Raw genomic sequence first — 19,709 nt, 5'->3', positions numbered from 1 at the left:
TGTACACCCGATGAGTGCTTAAAGTGTACCATCTCCTTGCTACGTGATTCCACCTACTATTGGTGGAGTACTCTGACTTCTGTGGTACCTAGAGAGCAAGTGACTTGGGAATTCTTTCAAACCAAGTTCCGAAAAAAAGTATATCAGTCAGAGATTCATCGACCAAAAGCGAAGGGAATTTCTTGATCTTAAGCAAGGTTCTATGTCGGTTACCGACTATGAACGAAAATTTGTGAGGCTTAGCCGATACACGCGAGAATGCATTTCGTCCGAAGCTATTATGTGTAAACGCTTCGAGGATGGGCTGAATGATGATATAAGGATGTTCGTTGGCATTCTCGAAATACGAGAGATCGTAGTACTTGTTGAGCGAGCTTGTAAAGTCGAAGAGCTTAGAAAGGAGAAACAAAAAGCTGATGTGGGAATTGGAGAATTCCGAAAGAGGTCCTCGGGAAAGTCTCTTCAACAGGCACCGAAGAGATTTCGAGATGATGTGAACCGGTCTAGAGGCGCTTTGGGCTTTTCTAGACGAGGACGCGATCGACCCCCTGTGACCACACGAGTCACTTGATCGCCATGGTGGAAATGATCGCCGAGAGAGGCGGAGTGTCAACATTGTGGCAAATGGCATTCGGGAGTTGTTGGTTTCGTGATCGCTCCTGCTATAAGTGTGGATCGGCCGACCACTTTAGGAAGGATTGCCCGAGGATGCTTGAGCAGAATGTGAGTCGAGTGGAAACTCGGGTGCTACCATTTGCGAGGTAGGCCACCTAGAAATATGGGCAATGTCGTGGCGGTCGAGAGGATCTAGAGATGCTACCATCGGATCTCGAGGCTCGTGCTCTGCGAGGACTTATGCCATCGCTGCGCCGCGAGGATCTTGCCTCTCCGGATGTCATTACACGGTGCTTTCACTCTTTTCAATACTAATGTGATTGCTTTGATTGACCCGGTTCTACTCAATCTTATATATGTGAAACCTTAGCATCCATAAGACTTTGCCTATTGAGTCTCTCGAGTTTGTAATTCGGTGTCAAACCCTTGGGTCATTACGTGCTTGTCAACAAAGTGTGCAAGAAAAGTCCCTTAGTGTTCGAGGTTCTTGTTTCCGGCGGACTTGATGCTTTTGCCGTTCGATGAATTCGACGTTATTCTTGGTTTGAATGGGTTGACCATGCACGATGCGGTCGTAAATTGTAAAAGCAAGACTATCGATTTGAGGTGCGAATAACGAGATAATTCGGGTTAAGTCTACGGACTTAAAGGGTTGCCGTTGTAATATCGCAATGTTGGCCCGAAAATATGTAAGAAAAGAGTGCGGCGTACCTTGCGTCGTGCTTCGATGACAAGGAATCGAAAAGAAACCCGAATCTGTGCTCGTGGTTTGTGAATACCCGGATGTTTTCCTCAAGAATTGCGGGTTTACCACCGTTCGGAAATAGAATTTGGCATCGAATTGGTACCGGTACCACTCCAATTTCGATAGCTCCGTATCGTATGGCACCAACGGAATTAAAGGAGTTGGAAGCTCGATTGCAAGAATTGGTGGATAGAGGTTTTGCTCGCCGAGTTTTTCGCCTTGGGTGCGCCAGGTGTTGTTCGTGAAAAGAAGGATGGAACCATGCGGTACATGCATCGATTATCGTCGACTTAATAAAGCGATAATAAAGAACAAATATCCGTTGCCACGTATCGATGACTTGTTCGATCAACTAAAGGGAGCCTCGGTGTTCTCGAAAATAGATTTGAGATCGGGCTATTATCAATTGCGAATCCGAGATTGGACGTACCCAAGACCCTTGAGCGAGATATGGTCACTATGAGTTCCTAGTGATGCCGTTTGGGCTCACTAATGCCCTGCGGTATTTATGGATTTAATGAATCGGATCTTTAGACCATATTTGGATCGATTCGTAGTCGTGTTCATTGATGACATCTTGGTCTATTCAAGAAATGAGACCGAACATCTTGAACACCGCGGTTAGTCTGCAAATTTTACGGGATAAGCAATTATATGCTAAGTTCACAAGTGTGAGTTCGGTTAAGAGAGGTTAGCTTCTTGGGTCATGTGGTATCTCATCGGGTATTCGAGTCGACCGAATAAAATTTCAGCCATACTTAATTGGAAGCCTCAGAAATATTATTACCGAGGTTCTGAGCTTTTTGGGGCTTGCTAGGTTATTACCGACGATTTGTAAAGGCTTCTCAACGATAGCCACGCCGATGACGGCTTACTCCAAAAGGATGTTAAGTTCGAATGGATGAGAAATGCCAAAAAGTTTCGATCAACTGAAAACTTATTTGACCGAAGCCCCAATTCTAGTGCAACCCGAGTCCCAAGAAAGAGCTTGTCATCTATAGCGACGCCTCTCTACTTGGGTTAGGTTGCGTATTAATGCAAGAAGGTCGAGTTGTGGCCTATGCGTCGAGGCAATTAAAGCCACATGAGAAAAATTATCCGACTCATGATCTCGAATTGGCCGCCATCGTATTCGCCTTAAAGATTTGGTGACATTACTTATTTGGTGAAAGGTGCCATGTATACTCGGATCACAAAAGTCTCAAATATTTGATGATCCAAAGAGACTTAAATCTGCGACAAAGACGTTGGCTCGAGCTGTTAAAGGATTACGAGCTGGTCATTGACTATCACCCGAAAGGCGAATGTGGTTGCGGATGCGTTGAGTCGTAAATCATTATTTGCTTTACGACGATGAACGTGCACTTGTCTGCTCGATCCGATAGTGTGTTAGTAGCTGAATTGAAAGCCAAACTACTATTGATACATCAAATTCAAAAGCTCGTAAAGTCGACGACGAGTTGGTCGCAAAACGGGCCGAGTGTGTTCCAAACAAGGATTCGAGTTTCAAATCGATGATGACGATTGTTTGAGGTTCAAAAGTCGTCTGTGTGTTCCAAAGAATTCGGAACTCATTTCGATAATTCTGAATGAAGCCCATTGTAGCCGAATGGCAATCCATCCAGGGAGTACGAAGATGTACAATGATTTGAAACGTCGGTTTTGGTGGCATGGTATGAAGCGAGACATCTCCGACTTTGTTTGAGATGTTTAATATGTCAACAAGTGAAAGCGGAACATCGTGTGCCTTGAGTTACTTCACCAATCACGATACCCGAGTGGAAATGGGATCGAGTCACAATGGACTTTGTATCCGGACCGCCATTGTCGCCAAGTAAGAAGGATGCGGTTTGGGTCGTGGTAGATCGATTGACTAAGTCGGCCCACTTTGTCCCCGTCGTCGGATTTTTCAATTGACAAATTAGCTGAATTGTACGTTTCTCGGTTGTGAGATTACACGGGTGCCTATTTCCATCGTGTCGGATAGAGATCCGAGATTTACCTCGCGATTTTGGAAAAAGTTGCAAGAAGCTTTGGGTACCAAGTTGCATTTCAAAGACCGCCTTTCACCCCCAAACCGATGGTCAATCCGGCGGATAATTCGATACTTGAGGATATGTTAAGATGTTGCGTCCTCGAGTTTAGTGGTTTATGGGAACGGTATTTGCCGTTGATTGAATTCGCTTACAACAACAGCTTTCAATCAAGTATTAAGATGGCACCCTACGAGGCCTTGTACGATCGTAAATGCCGTACACCATTGTTTTGGACTGAGCTCGGTGAAAGCAAGATTTTCGGGGTGGATTTGATTAGGGATGCTGAACAGAAAGTGAAAGTAATCCGTGAAAGTCTGAAGATAGCCTCCGATCGTTAGAAGTCGACGCGAACCTGAAGCGCAAGGATATCGAGTATCGTGGGTGATAAAGTGTTTCTCAAGGTATCGCCTTGGAAAAAGATACTCGATTCTACCGTAAGGGCAAGTTGAGCCCGAGGTTCGTTGGGCCATATGAGATATCCGGCGAGTCGATCCGGTGGCATATCGTTTGATTTTGCCCCCGAACTCGAAAAGGTTCACGATGTCTTTCACGTTTCGATGCTTTGACGCTATAGATCCGATACGTGATTAGTCCATCGAAATTGAAATTCAAGCTAATATGAGTTATGAGGAAGAACCGATTCGTATCCTATCACGAAAGTGAAAGAGTTGTGAAACAAGCGGGTTCCGCTAGTAAAAGTGTTATGGCTCAAGCACGGATAGAAGAAGTTACTTGGGAGACCGACAACTCTATGAAAGAGCGATATCCAAACCTATTTACGGTAAGATTTTCGGGACGAAAATTTCTTAAGTGGGGAGAGTTGTGACAGCCCAAAATTGACCCTAGTCGGAAGGTGGTCTCGGGACCACAAAACCGAGGCATAAAAATAATTAAAATTTATTTTGATGCCTATAATATGTGTGCTCATGTATGACATTTTATGATGATTGATTTAGTGTTATAAGGGTGAATTCCACAAGAAAGGACTTAGTAATGAACTTTGAAAGTATGATAGGAAATGTGTGATGACTAATTAAAGCATGCATGCAAAATAATGGACTTGCATGTCAAATTCCCCTTTATAGGTGGTGGCCGGCCATGACAAGGGAGGATGGGCTAAACATGTCATGAAACATGTTTTGTTGGTGCATTAGGGTGAAATAATAAACAAAGGTGTATGGGTGATAAAAAATGAAAAAAAAATGTGTGTGAGTGTGGTAATTCCCCATTGCCGTGAGTTGTAGAGAAGGAAAGAAAAAATTTTGTTCATCCTTTCTTTGAGCCAAAACTAAGGAAGAAGGAGGATTTTTGCTTCATGCTTGGTTTGGAAGAGATCTAGAAGGAGATTTGGCTAAGTTTGCATCAAGATTAAGGTATGTATGAGGTTGTGTTAGGAGTTTCATGCATGTTTTGGTTGCTAACTTGATGTGCATGTTAGCCATGGCTCAAATCTTTGTTAAGCCATGGAAATGGTATTTGGCCAAAGTTGTTATGGTGATAAAGCCATTGCATGCTAAGTGTGAAGCTTGATGATGATGCATGCAATGATGGATTGTCTACTCTTGAGTAAGATTTTGAGCTTTCTTTTGTTTTATCATGATTGAAGTTGAAAAGGAGCATGATTGTCATATTCGCCATGATGCATTCATGAGCATGGTTCATGCTTCTTGCATGTTAGTTAAAATTTGTGTTTTGGATGGCTATGGACACCTTGAAATTCGCCATGCTCATATATGTATATATATGTTTGCACATGATGTTTTGGTTATGAAGGAAGTGATGAATAAGTTTGTTTAAAGAAGAAGATGTTGAAGAATAATTGTGAAATTGTAAGCACATTCTGCCTAGCACACATATGAGTGCTTGATGCTATATTGTAAGTTTTGAGCTACAATATGCAAAGCATTAACTAGTAAAATGCATGCTGTTTTTGTGTGGTATTAAGTGCATAATTGGCCTCAACATGGACAAGTATATTCGGCCTTGGGTAGCCTATTGAAGGCCTTAGCTTTTCCTTGATGCTCGAATAAATTGTATTGAATTGCTTGATGTAGTATAAAATGTGCATGACCATTGTGTATTCAAGCTAAAGGGTGGCCATATGACCATTTAAATTCCTTGTCATATTCGGCCATAAGCTAGCACAATGAGGTTTTGATAAATTGAATTTGTTTGAATTAGCTCAAGAGCTAAGAGGGCCACAATTGGACAAGGGGAAGGAAAAAGTAATCGAATAGCCGTAAAAGCCGTTCGACAACATCCGAGGTAAGTCCTCAAGAAGTGACCTTACTTGAATTATGTGGAATGAAATATGGATGTATTGATTATTGATTTATGTGTGTATGAGTATTGAATGATACCCGGCTAAGTCCCAAGGCGATTATGTTAGTGATTATAATTGTGTTTGAGCCTTAGTAACGAAAATAAATATGTATGTCCAATGATTATTGATGTATGTGTGCATGAGAAATTGAATGATATCCGGCTAAGCCCGAAGACAATTATGCTGGAAATTATAACCGGGTTAAGACCAAGGCAATTGTGCTAGTGGCTACATCCGGGCTAAGACCAAGGCATTCGTATGAAGTCATTCTATCCGGGCTAAGACCCGAAGGCATTTGTGCAAATCGTGATATCCGGGCTAAGACCCGAAGGCATTTGTGCAAATCGTGATATCCGGGTTAAGTCCCATAGGCCTTGGTGCGGGTTACCATAACCGGCTATGTCCCAAGGCGATTGATCGAGTAGCGACATCCGGTTAAACTCAAAGGTATGTGATTTGAAAATTATAAGCTTGCTGGAAAATTTCAGCTAATGCACTTGTGAAATTTCCTAATGACAAGGTAAGTGCGGTGTGTGCTTTGCGCGCTAGGAGTAAGAGCGTGTGAATATCCGCTCCTATGATGGAACGAGTTATCGGCCTTAATGAAGCCGTTATTTGTGTATGAACATAAGAGTTGGGATGGTGAAGTAAGTATGATTATGTGAATGTGCATTAATGAAATGATGCATTTAACTATGTGAATGTATTGCTGTAATTAGAGTTGATTATATTCCTTGAGACTTACTAAGCATAAAAATGCTTACTCCGCTACTTTGGCTCTCAGTTTTCTAGATTTCGCTCGATAGCAATCGGATTCGGGATCGTTGAAGTCGAAGTCATCCACACTATCAAGCCCCCATTTTGGTATAAATTCTTGGTTGAACTTGAAATGGCATGTATAGGACTACCCCTTGTTGGTTTAAATATGTTATGATGTATATGTATGCGGCCATGCGAAAATGGCTCGTAATAGTGAAGTATCAACTTAAACTATTTGCGGTTTGTATATATATATATATGGTGTCATGATGTGACTATGAATTGGAAATGGGAATGTTGGTCACATGATCAGCCATTGGCATGGTTAAAATGATCATATGTGGACCTATGTAAGGCAAGACTAGTTGGTTCATGGAGACTACAAAATAGGTAAGACCTACCTTAAAACAGATGCTGCCAGCTGCAGTAACGTGAATGTGAAAAATCACCAAAATTTGTAGGAATGGTATTAAATAGTGAATCAGCTATGTAAATGAACATTGATGAGTCTATTTTCATATGGAAGAAACGAAATGGTCATAGGAGTTACATGTTAAGAGATATTAAAGCTATTGTAAGACAGGGCCAGAACGGTTTCTGGGTTCCCTGTCGCAACTTTAAAATTTACTATAAATTATCCAGAAATAATTAGGAGACATACCTTATATGTACAGATTCCATTTTGAGTCTAGTTTCATTAGAAACAAACGGCACCAGCATTAAAGCCCTGTACAGAGAGATATTCAAGTTATACCACGCGAAGGTCAGAGCAGTCGATCCCTGTAACATGGGTGACTTTAACTAATAAACTGTACCAATTGGCCCGACCAAAATTCTAGAAATAAATCCATGGATGGATATATGAGTCTAAATTCAGGAAAATTTACGAAACCAGTTTCCGAGTTTTGAAACTCGAGATATGATTTTTAAGGCGACAGTGACGCAGTTTTTCCAGCCTGACTGGAAATGTCCAATGGATGGGCAAAACAAGTGAACTTGGCTTGCTAACCCCTCGTGTCCGACACCGGCGATGGTCTCGGGTTCGGGGTGTTACAGTGCAATTGGCGTTTGGGCTTTTAAGAGTAAGGGGGTAAAAGATGACACAAAAAGGGGTGTGGTTTAGTGGCAAGGTGGCGCCACTTAGGGGACAAGGAAGTGACGCCATAGATCCAAGGTTCAAGTCTTGGCTCTTGCAATATATTTTGGTTTTTCTTTTCAATAAATCTGGAAGCAAGTAGATGCGCTTTAAAGTTTAATGTGTTGGATTTATGACACAAATGAGTTGATGGCCTAGTGGTGGTGGCGTGAGTTGGCATGTGAGAGGACTTTGGTTCGAATCCCTTGGCATGCAAAGGTTGATTATTTTGCTATGTTGGGACGACAAGAGTTGGTGTTGGTTTTAAACTCTGGTGATGGAGGGATCCCACATCGGGAACCTAACATAAGAGTGGATGGAGAGCTAGCTTTAAATAGAGCAAACCATGAGGAGAGTAAGCATACCCTTCTTGGCTGATCCCTTTCGCTTTGTGACGTACTCGTTTGGGTTGGGCGTCAGCTAAGAGTGTTTGGAGCGCGGATTAACTGCAGTCTCCTAACAAGTGTGTATTTCCCATTACTCTAGTTGTAGGACGGCTATTTCAGGCCGCGATGGGTTGAAATCGGCCATGTGGTCCCAATGGGTCCGTAGGCCCAAGTGGATAAGTTGTAGAATTATAGAAATACCCTTGTAAGGTAGAATTACCGAAATACCCCTGTAGGGTAGAATTATTGAAATACCCCTGTAGGATAGAATTAGCGAAATACCCCTGTAGGATAGAATTACTGAAATACCCTTGTAGGGTAGAAATATTGAAATACCCCTGTAAGGTAGAATTATCGAGATACCCTTGTGGGGTAAAATTACCATTTTGCCCCTAGGGTGTTAAATGACTATTTTGCCCCTCGTGTGTAAATGACTAACTTGTGTGATCATTGGGTTAGTTGACGTGGATTTATGTTAGTTATCGTTAATTTGTAAGTCTAATGTGTTAGTGATCGATTGTAGGATTATCGCGTGGGAGATATCGTCATCAATCGTCATCAACCAGGTGTGTAAACGACACCCTCCTTTAGACTGAATCGGTAAAAGCCGAAATACCGAAACGTTGGTATTTTGTGAACTCGCGAGCGTGAGAGTGCTCGTGAGACAGTTGTTAATGAATATGGTGCATTTGGATGATTAGAGTGCAAAGTGTGCATTTTCGTGCACAACGGTATTTTTGGCCTTAATGGGCTGAAAACGGGCCAATGGGCCAACAGGCCCACTTTGGTAAAAAGACGAGGTAAGTACTTCTGATTACTTGGTAAACGTTAGAATGAGCATGAAACCTTAGCAATAGGTAATAATTACTGAAATACCCTTATGCATGTAAAATTACGATTTTACCCCTAGGGTTATTTTTTTCTGAAAAGCATGATGTTCTATTTCTGCATACGTATGCCATGACATATTATTTCATTGCATGGGACATGGGTTTATATTGATGGAGGAAGCGTTACGGCGACCTCATTTGCAATCTGTGGCCTCGCCACATATATCTGATACAGTGACTTCGTCACAATATCTGGAAGCCTCGCTGCAATCTGGTGGTTTGCCACATATATATATATATATATATATATATATATATATATATATATATATCTGTTCTGGTGGCCTAGCCACAATATCTGTATCTGGTGACTTCGTCACAATATTTGGCAGCCTCGCTGCAAATTCTGTGATGTGTAGCGGTTAGGTGGGTCGAGTAGTCTCCCCACATGGTGTAAGGCTAGTACGGGGGTGTTATGGATGGCTTTGGGTTGGGATTTACGCATTCATGATATATTTGTTCAGATTTGCTATGGGCCTATGGGTTTCATTCGATTTGATCTTGGGCCAAGGCCCGATAAGTCTGACTCGAGGTTTGATCTGCTTTGGGCTATGGTTGGGTTATGTTACACAATCGAGTTTACCGAACTCACCCTTTATTTTCATCTCTGCAGAAAACCCCAACCATAGTGGGCTTGGAGTCGTGAGGGATTCGAGTGGCCACATCATCTGCAAAGTTGGTTTTCTAAGTTAGTTTATTTTATTATTTTTACATTCGATTTAATTTTGGGTTTTAAGTTGTAATAAGGCCGCTATTTAAATTTCTTTTTTCGCTATGGTTTTATTTTCTGATTATATTTGTACTATGACAAAACTGCTAGTGTTAGGTTGCGCAGGTTTTCAAAATTAATGAACGTTTTCAAGACTCAACAAGCACAACAAATGGATAGCCTAAAGATTGATAAACCGGCTTTTCATTCAATCGTTGTTTTTACAAAGACCACCCCAATCACTTAAACCAGCAAATGCATACTAAGTCGTAAGTTCATGTGACACATCAGATCTGGCCATAATGTCTTGGCCAGGTTTGGGGTGTTACATTTAGTGGTATCAAAGACAAGTTACAAAAAGTCTAAAAACGGGAGTTTGTAAAGAAACACTAAATAAAGGTTTTCGAAAATCATTTTTTTTGGAACTTTGTTATAAATTGTTTTAGAGAATGTTTCCAATATTTTCTTTTTACAAATAGATGATTTTAAATATTAAAATCGGCTTTCTAAAATTAGGTTTTTTAGAAGGAGGCACACCGAATCTCCGGCCCAAGTCTGTAAGTTTTCTGAGCCTTTCTGATTGTTTCTGAAATATTTGTTTTATGGTTGTACAAAACCTTATCATGGTACTTTAGTTAGGGTAACACTGGAACTATAGAAACTCTGATAAGTAGACTGAGACTGTAGCTAGGCTACCGTAAAAGGAAACAAACTCAAACTCTGAATTACTGCTATTCATAAGACATCTGCAATAAACACTGAAATATTAAACTGATCCATAAAATTCTTAATCAGATAATACGAAATGAGTACACTAGCAGCTTGTGGAAGAGGCCATGGATGTGGCCGAGGTAATGCTCAGGCTGAATCTTTGTCTTCAGGACATGTGTCGGTAGCAGATGCACCGGTACCACCGGCAACGGAGGTAGAGTCTCATGATTGAGGTGCCGGGGACGATGCTCTGTCCTAGGCAATGCTCCAAGTTTTGGAAAAGGTTGCTGGGGCAAGTACGAGAAACGAAATTTGGGGGTCTATTTCTGAGCGGCTCCGGGCCAATGAGCAGAGATATTTAGGGGCGTATCTGGTGTAGCTCCGAATGTGGCTGAGTATTGGTTAGAAGCCACAGAGCGGATTATGGATGATCTGGACTGTTCTGTGGAGCAGAAGCTGAAGGGAGCCATATCGTTACTCAAGGATGAGGCTTATCAGTGGTGGCTCACGGTGAGAGATGGAACTCCTGCTGACAGTGTGACTTGGGAATTGTTTAAGACAGCCTTCAAAGGAAAGTATGTTGGGGCTAGTTAAGTGGACGCTCGCCGGAAAGAATTTCTGAACCTAGTCCAAGGGAGTAAGTCAGTGGCTGAGTATGAGACTGAGTTTCTAAGACTGAGCTGGTATGCTTCTGGGATTGTCGCTACAGAGTATGAGCGTAGCGTACGCTTCGAGGATGTTCTGAGAGATGAACTTAGGGTGCTGATTGCTCTACAAAGGAAGCGTAACTTCGCTGCTTTGGTGGAGAAATCTAAGATAGCTGAGTAAGTGAAGCATACAGAAAGACAGAATCGTGAGAAAGATTGGAACCATTTTAGGAGAGATTCAGGACTTTCAAGTGGTATGAACAGGAATGTTAAGAGAGCAAGGGTAATGGAGCCAGTTCGAGCAGTGCCGATAAATGCTGTTAGACCGCAGGGTTGTAGGAATTGTGGGAAGATGCATATGGGTGAGTGTCAAAAACGTTCTGGTGCTTGTTTCTGATGCAGATCTATGGAGCATAGGGTTAAGGATTGTCCTCAGGAATCAGGTCAAGTTCAAGTTTTAGAGCAGAGGGTCGCTCAACCAGTGAGGGGTGAACCACAGTTTTCGAGAGGACGTAGGCAAGGTAGAGGTAGTAATGGAAACGATCAAGGAAGAGAAGCGCCTGGCACAGGTGCTGGATTTGCTGAGGCTCGTCAGCCGACGTTGGTGTATACAGCTCGTCGCCGAGAGGAGGGTGATGCACCTGACGTCATAACTGGTACATTTTTATTTCGAAAGATACCATACATCTTGACGATAGATGTTGGATCTACCCATTCATATGTTGTATGTGCTATATCTGGGTCGCTGGGTGTGCGCTCTGAGGAGACCGTGAGTGTGGTATCTGTACTAAGTCCTTTGGGTCACTCGGTTAGGGTAGATAAACTGTATAGAGATATGTCTATAGAAACTCAAGGAAAAGTTTTCTCTGGAGATCTGATGGAGCTACGTTTCGGAGAATTCGATCTCATTTTGGGAATGGATTGGCTTGTTAAGCATAGGGCTACTTTGGATTGTGCTGCTAAGTGAATAATGTTAAAGACCACAAAGGATGAGGAGGTTTTGGTGATAGGCAAGCGTAGGGATTATCTGTCTAATATGGTGTCAGCATTGAGAGCCGAGAAGTGGATTGGAAAGGGATGTGAGGCTTATTTGGCATTTGTAAGCCAATCGAAAACTGAGGATCTGACAGTGGATAAGTTAGAATCGTCAAGGATTTTCAAGATGTTTTTTCAGAGGAGCTTCCGGGTTTGCCCCCGAATCGAGAGGTTGAGTTTGGAATTGACTTGTTGCTTGGAACGGCGCCGGTGTCCATTGCACCTTATAGGATGGCACCGAAGGAGTTGATGGAGCTGAAAGCCCAAATTTAAGAGTTATTGGATAGAGGCTTCATTAGACCAAGTGTGTCTCCATGGAGAGCACCAGTGTTGTTCGCAAAGAAGAAAGATAGGGCAATACGGATGTGCATCGATTATCGACAGTTGAAAAAATTGACGATTAAGAACAAGTATCCACTGCCGAGAATCGATGATTTATTCGGCTAACTTAGAGGAGCTTCAGTATTTTCCAAGATTGACCTTCAATCTGGTATCATCAGTTAAGGGTTAAGGAGGTGGATATTCACAAGATGGCATTCGGAACTCGGTATGGTCACTATGAGTTCTTGGTTATGCCATTTGGGTTGTCGAACGCACCTGCGGCATTTATGGATCTGATGAATTGAATGTTCCAGCCATACTTGGATCGATTCGTTTTTTGTCTTTATCGGCGATATTCTGGTTTATTCTGAAACTGAAAAGAAGCATGATGAGCACCTTCGTATTGTGCTGCAAGTGCTGAGGGAGAAGGAGCTTTATGCGAAATTCAGTAAGTGTGATTTCTGATTGGGAGAGGTAACTTTCTTGGGGCATGTTGTCTCTGCTGAAGGGATCAAGGTGGACCCTCAAAAGATTGAAGCGATTCTGGAATGGAAGCCACCGAGGTCAGTGTCAGAAATTCAAAGTTTTCTGGGTTTAGCTGGGTACTATAGAAGGTTTATGGAAGGATTTATGTGATGGCACTGCCTTTGACAAAGCTTATAAGGAAGGGAGTACCATTTGTTTGGACTGACAAACAATAGGAATCTTTTGAGGAGCTGAAGAAAGTTCTGACCGAGGCACCTGTACTAATTCAGTCAGAGTCTGGAAAAGATTTTACCGTATGCAGTGATTCATCACATGTTAGGTTGGGCTATGTGCTGATGCAAGAGGGTAAAGTGGTTGCTTATGCATCGCGACAGCTTAAACCACATGAAGTTCACTATCCTACTCATGATTTGGAGTTGGCAGCGGTAATCTTTGTGCTTAAGATTTGGAGACATTACCTGTACGGGGAAAGGTCTATTATATACACAGATCATAAAAGCCTTAAGTACTTACTGACTCAGAAGGAGCTGAACCTTAGGCAGCGGAGATGGAAAGAGTTGCTTAAGGATTATGATTGCGCAATTGAGTATCACCCAGACAAAGCTAAGGTGGTGGTTGATGCCCTAATTCGTAGAACTGTATCTGATTTGAGAACCATGTTTGCTCATTTGAGTTTGTATGACGACGGTAGTCTGTTAGTAGAACTGCAAGTTAGGCCGACCTGAGTGGATGAGATTCAGGAAAAATAGTCGAGGGATGAGTCCCTGGTTTCTCGATTCTTGCAGGTTAAGAATGGGGATACTTCTAAGTTCGGACTAAAAAGTAATGGAGTTTTGTGTTACCGAGGTAGAGTTTGTATTTCAAAGGACTCTGACTTGAGGCAAGCAATTCTGAAAGAAGCTCATGGAGGTCTGTGTCCTATGCATCCTGGAGGGAGTAAAATGTATCACGACTTAAAGGAGTTGTATTGGTTGCCTGGATTGAAGCGAGAGGTAACGAAAGTTGTGGGAAAATGTCTGACTTGTCAGCAAGTGAAAGCTGAACATCAATTACCTTTCGGACTTTTGCAGCCAGTGAAAATACCACTTTGGAAGTGGGAGAGGGTAACCATGGATTTTGTGAGTGGGTTACCCTTGACACCATTGAAGAAGGACTCGATTTGGGTAATTGTGGATAGGTTGACCAAATCTGCTCATTTCATACCTGTCTGCACTGATTATTCACTTCAGAAGTTAGCCAAATTGTATGTACGAAAATAATGCGACTTCACGGAGTGCCAGTGTCGATTATTTCTGATCGAGATCCTAGATTCACATCTCGGTTTTGGTAAAAGTTGCATGAGGCGTTGGGTACGCGGTTGAACTTTAGTACAACTTTTCATCCTCAGAATGATGGTCAGTCAGAAAGGGTTATTTAGATTCTAGAAGATGTTTTTAGGGGATATGTTATCGACTTTCGAGGCAGTTGGGAGGATTACTTACCGTTGGCAGAGTTTGCATACAACAACAGTTATCAGGCAAGTATTCGAATGACTCCTTATGAGGCACTGTATGGGCGAAGATGTCGTACACCTAGTTGTTGGACCGAGTTGGGTGAACGACAGGTTCTTGGACTTGAGTTGGTGGCAGATACTGAGGATAAGGTCAATCTGATTAGAGACCGATTGAAGGAAGCATCTGATAGACATAAGTCATATGCAGATTTGAAGCGCAAGGAAATTGAGTACTCTGTAGGTGATATGATCTTCTTGAAGGTTTCGCCTTGGAAGAAAATATTAAGGTTTGGGAGGAAAGGCAAGTTAAGTCCGCGGTTCATTGGGCCTTATCGAATTCTTAAGCAAGTGGGTCCAGTAGCTTATCAGTTGGAGCTACCTCCAGAGTTGAATAGGATTCATGATTTCTTTCACGTTTCCATGTTAAGGCGGTATCGTTCTGACCCTACTCATCTTGTTCCAGTTGTAGAGATCGAGGTCCAAACAGACTTGACTTTTGAGGAAGAGCCTGTACAGATTTTGGATCGAGATGTTAAGATTTTGATGAGGAATCAGTTTCGCTAGTAAAGGTGCTATGGCAGAGAGGAAGTTACTTGGGAGCCAGAAGTGGCAATGCGTCAACAATATCCTCATCTGTTTGATTCAAGTAAAATTTCGAGGACGAAATTTCTTTAAGGAGGGTAGAGTTGTAACGCCCCAATTTTTAGGTTTTCTGTGTTTCTGTGATTTTTAAAATTTGTGTGTGTTCTGGTTGGTTAAAATATATATTTTAGTAGGTTAGTGGGCCTTTGGAAGGCCCAAACTTAAGTTAAATCCGTGGTAGTCTTCGGAATTTTAATTTTATGAACAGGTGATGCAATTGGTGTTTGGGCTTTTAAGAGTAAAGGGGTAAAAGATGACACAAAAAGGAGTGTGGTGTAGTGGCAAGGTGGTGCCACTTAGGAGACAAGGAAGTGACGCCACAGAGGAAGTAAGGGGTCCAAGGTTCAAGTCTTGGCTCTTGAAATATATTTTGGTTTTTCTTTTCAATAAATCTGGAAGCAAGTAGGTGCGCTTTAAAGTTTAATGTGTTGGATTTATGACACAAATGAGTTGATGGCCTAGTGGCGGTGGCGTGAGTTGGCATGTGAGAGGACTTTGGTTCGAATCCCTTGGCACACAAAGGTTGACGGCAAGAGTTGGTGTTGGTTTTAAACTCTGGTGATGGAGGGATCCCACATCGGGAACCTAACATAAGAGTGGATGGAGAGCTGGCTTTAAATAGAGCAAACCATGAGGAGAGTAGGCATACCCTTCTTGGCTGATCCCTTTCGCTTTGTGACGTGCTCGTTTGGGTTGGGCGTCAACTAAGAGTGTTTGGAGCGCGGATTAACTGCAGTCTCCTAACAGGTGTGTTTTTCTCATTACTCTAGCTGTAGGATGGTTATTTCGGGCCGTAATGGGTTGAAATGGGCCATGTGGTCCCAATGGGTCCGTAGGCCCAAGTGGATAAGTTGTAGAATTATAGAAATACCCCTGTAAGGTAGAATTACCGAAATACCCCTGTAGGGTAGAATTATTGAAATACCCCTGCAGGATAGAATTAGCGAAATACCCCTGTAGGATAGAATTACTGAAATACCCTTGTAGGGTAGAAATATTGAAATACCCCTGTAGGGTAGAATTATCGAGATACCCTTGTGGGGTAAAATTACCATTTTGCCCCTAGGGTGTTAAATGACTATTTTGCCCCTCGTGTGTAAATGACTAACTTGTGTGATCATTGGGTTAGTTGACGTGGATTTATGTTAGTTATCATTAATTTGTAAGTCTAATGTGTTAGTGATCGATTGTAGGATTATCGCGTGGGAGATATTGTCATCAATCGTCATCAACCAGGTGTGTAAACGACACCCTCCTTTAGACTGAATCGGTAAAAGCCGAAATACCGAAACGTTGGTATTTTGTGAACTCGCGAGCGTGAGAGTGCTCGTGAGACAGTTGTTAATGAATATGGTGCATTTGGATGATTAGAGTGTAAAGTGTGCATTTTCGTGCACAACGGTATTTTTGGGCTTAATGGGCTGAAAACGGGCCAATGGGCCAACGGGCCCACTTTGGTAAAAAGACGAGGTAAGTACTTCTGATTACTTGGTAAACGTTAGAATGAGCATGAAACCTTAGCAAAAGGTAATAATTACTGAAATACCCTTATGCATGCAAAATTATGATTTTACCCCTAGGGTTATTTTTTCCGAAAAGCATGATGTTCTGTTTACGCATCGTATGCCATGACATATTATTTCATTGCATGGGACATGGGTTTATATTGATGGAGGAAGCGTTACGCGACCTCGCTTGCAATCTGTGGCCTCGCCACATATATCTGATCGTGACTTCGTCACAATATCCGGCGACCTCATTTGCAATTTGGTAACCGCCACACATATATATATATATCTGCTTACGTGGCCTAGCCACAATATCTGTATCTCGTGACTTCGTCACAATATTTGGCAGCCTCGCTCCAAATTCTGTGGTGCGTAGCGGTTGGGTGGGTCAAGTAGTCTCCCCACATGGTGTAAGGCTGGTACGGGGGTGTTATGGATGGCTCTGGGTTGGGATTTCTACATTCATGATATATTTGTTCTGTATCTGCTATGGGCATATGGGTTTCATTCTGATTTCTGTACTGGGCCAAGGCCCAGATAAGTCTAACTCTAAGGTTTGATCTGTTTTGTGCTATGATTGGGTTATGTTACACACTGAGTTTACCGAACTCACCCTTTATTTTCATCTCTGTAGGAAATCCCCAACCATAGTGGGCTTTGAGCTGTGAGGGATTCGGAGTTGCCACATCATCTACAAAGTTGGTTTTTCTAAGTTAGTTTATTTTTATTATTTTTACATTCTGATTTAATTTTGGGTTTTAAGTTGTAATAAGGCCGCTATTTAAATTTCTTTTTTTGCTATGGTTTTATTTTCTGATTATATTTGTACAATGACGAAACTGCTAGTGTTAGGTTGCGCGGGTTTTCAAAATTAATGAACGTTTTCAAGACTCAACAAGCACAACAAATGGATAGCCTAAAGATTGATAAACCGGCTTTTCATTCAACTGCTGTTTTTACAAAGACCACCCCAGTCACTTAAACCAGCGAATGCATACTAAGTCGTAAGTCCATGTGACACATCAGATCTAGCCATAATGTCTGGGCCGGGTTTGGGGTGTTACAAGTATTGTGCGATATTCAAATCAACAAGTTTCATATAACACAATCACACTAAATTGGGTACCAGGATCATTTGAATATATCATCCTACTTTTTATTCTCTTTTATCTCATTTCATCACACACATTTATCATTTGATAGTTTACACATAACATCTTACTCATATTCATCTAACACTATCATTTGATCATGAAAGCATATCACATTTTACTTCCATTACAATTGCCATTCGGCAATATACATATATGACAAGTAATACTTAATTCTCCTGATCTGTCATGTCATTATCGAAAATTATATATAATTAACTACTTAAAACTTACCTCGAATATATTTTTGAACAGTCTCGGTTCGGCTATTCAACTACTTTCTCTTTTCCCCTGTCCAACCTTGGTTCTCTATGCTCTTGAGCTAATTCAAACAAAATTTAATTTATTAAGGTCCCATCAAGCTAGCTTATAGCCGAATATTCATTGTATACTTAGTTCACATACACAAACACAAAACTCATAAGGCTTATCATATTTTTATATATATATCTTTACCATATAGCCGAATGTATTTATAGAGCTCATCAAATAGGTATTTATTTATGTTTCCCTTTTAACACATATTGATCAACTAGTCCATGCATTAGCCATTAACACATTCGGTCATTAAAGCAATAACCTGTTAACCTTCAAGCATTTTATACCAAAATTTCTCCCAAGGCCGAATTCACCTACAACCTTTAGTACATATACAAAGTTTATATTAATTTATACACACACCATTAACCTAGTATCAATTAACTAAGTACTTTAAAATTTTCTTTAACTAAGTAACTTATCCGGAAATAATAAGGGAAAATTTAACAAGCTTTAAATTCAACTTATAATTTGAGCATAACTCATCAAGGCATCCCCACTAATTTATTATCCAAACATCCATAGCCGAATACACATATTCTTTCATTCATTCTTAACAAAATTCTATCAAGCTTAAAACTCCATTTCATCATTTTAAAACGTAATATTACTCAATGTTATCTAAATTCACATTCGGCAACTACACATACACACAAGCCGATTTCACCTTCTCATATAATGCACCTATATGAACATTTAACTAGCTCAAACTTCACTCATCCACAATTTCTCATTAAAACCTAAAGAAGACAACCAAATCCCTTCAATTTCTTTCATGGCCGAAAGCTCACAACACAACAAATTTTCAAAATTTAAACATGGGTTAACCAAGAAATGTTTTGACCAAGCTAATTTCACAAGAATTTCAAGAAAAAAAAATACATGAACATACCTTTGAATCATGTAGTAAATGACCGAATGTTGCTTGAGTTTCTTTTCTCTCTTAATTTTGGCTATGAAGAACAAAGATGAACAAGCTTTGTCCTTTTCCTCTTTTTGTTATTTTATTTATCTTTATTTTATGATAATAAAGCCAATTAAATTTAATAATGCTAATTTAAAATGCATATTTTATTTATCACCATCATTATGGCCGGCCACTATACATCAAAGTGGGAATTTAGACATGCAAATCCACCTATTTTACACCATAAAATTATTTGGCCACTACAAAATAACCTATAGCTTTTTCAAAAATTTTCACATAAGTCCTATTTAATAATTTCACATACAATTGACAAGATCAAAGCATGAAATTTTCACACATGCACTTTCACATATAATAAACACAGAACATAACATTAATTATTTTTGTGACTCGATTTTATGGTCCCAAAACCACTTTCCGACTAGGGTCAAATTAGGGCTGTCACACGAGTGGTCAAAAAAGTGCCTGAAAAGTTTTGATTAGTTGAAAACCCTTTTGACTGAAGCTCCAGTGCTAGTTCATCGAGAATCGGGTAAAGAATTTATTATCTATAATGATGCATCTTTAAATGGTTTAGGTTGTGTTTTGATGCAAGAAGGCAAAGTTATAGCTTATGCCTCGAGACAGTTAAAGCCACATGAAAAGAACTATTCGACACACGACCTAGAATTGGCAACTATTGTGTTTGCATTGAAGATTTGGCGTCACTATATGTTCGGTGAAAAATGTCATGTTTATTCTGATCACAAAAGCCTGAAATACTTAATGATTCAGAAGGATCTGAATTTGAGACAGCGACGATGGTTAGAGTTGTTAATAGACTACGAACTTGTGATTGATTACCATCCGGGAAAAGCTAATGTTGTTGCTGA

This window comes from Gossypium arboreum, chromosome 2 (assembly GCF_025698485.1).
Source record: "Gossypium arboreum isolate Shixiya-1 chromosome 2, ASM2569848v2, whole genome shotgun sequence".
Classification (NCBI taxonomy): Eukaryota; Viridiplantae; Streptophyta; class Magnoliopsida; order Malvales; family Malvaceae; genus Gossypium; species Gossypium arboreum.
This window is presented reverse-complemented; position numbering follows the sequence as displayed.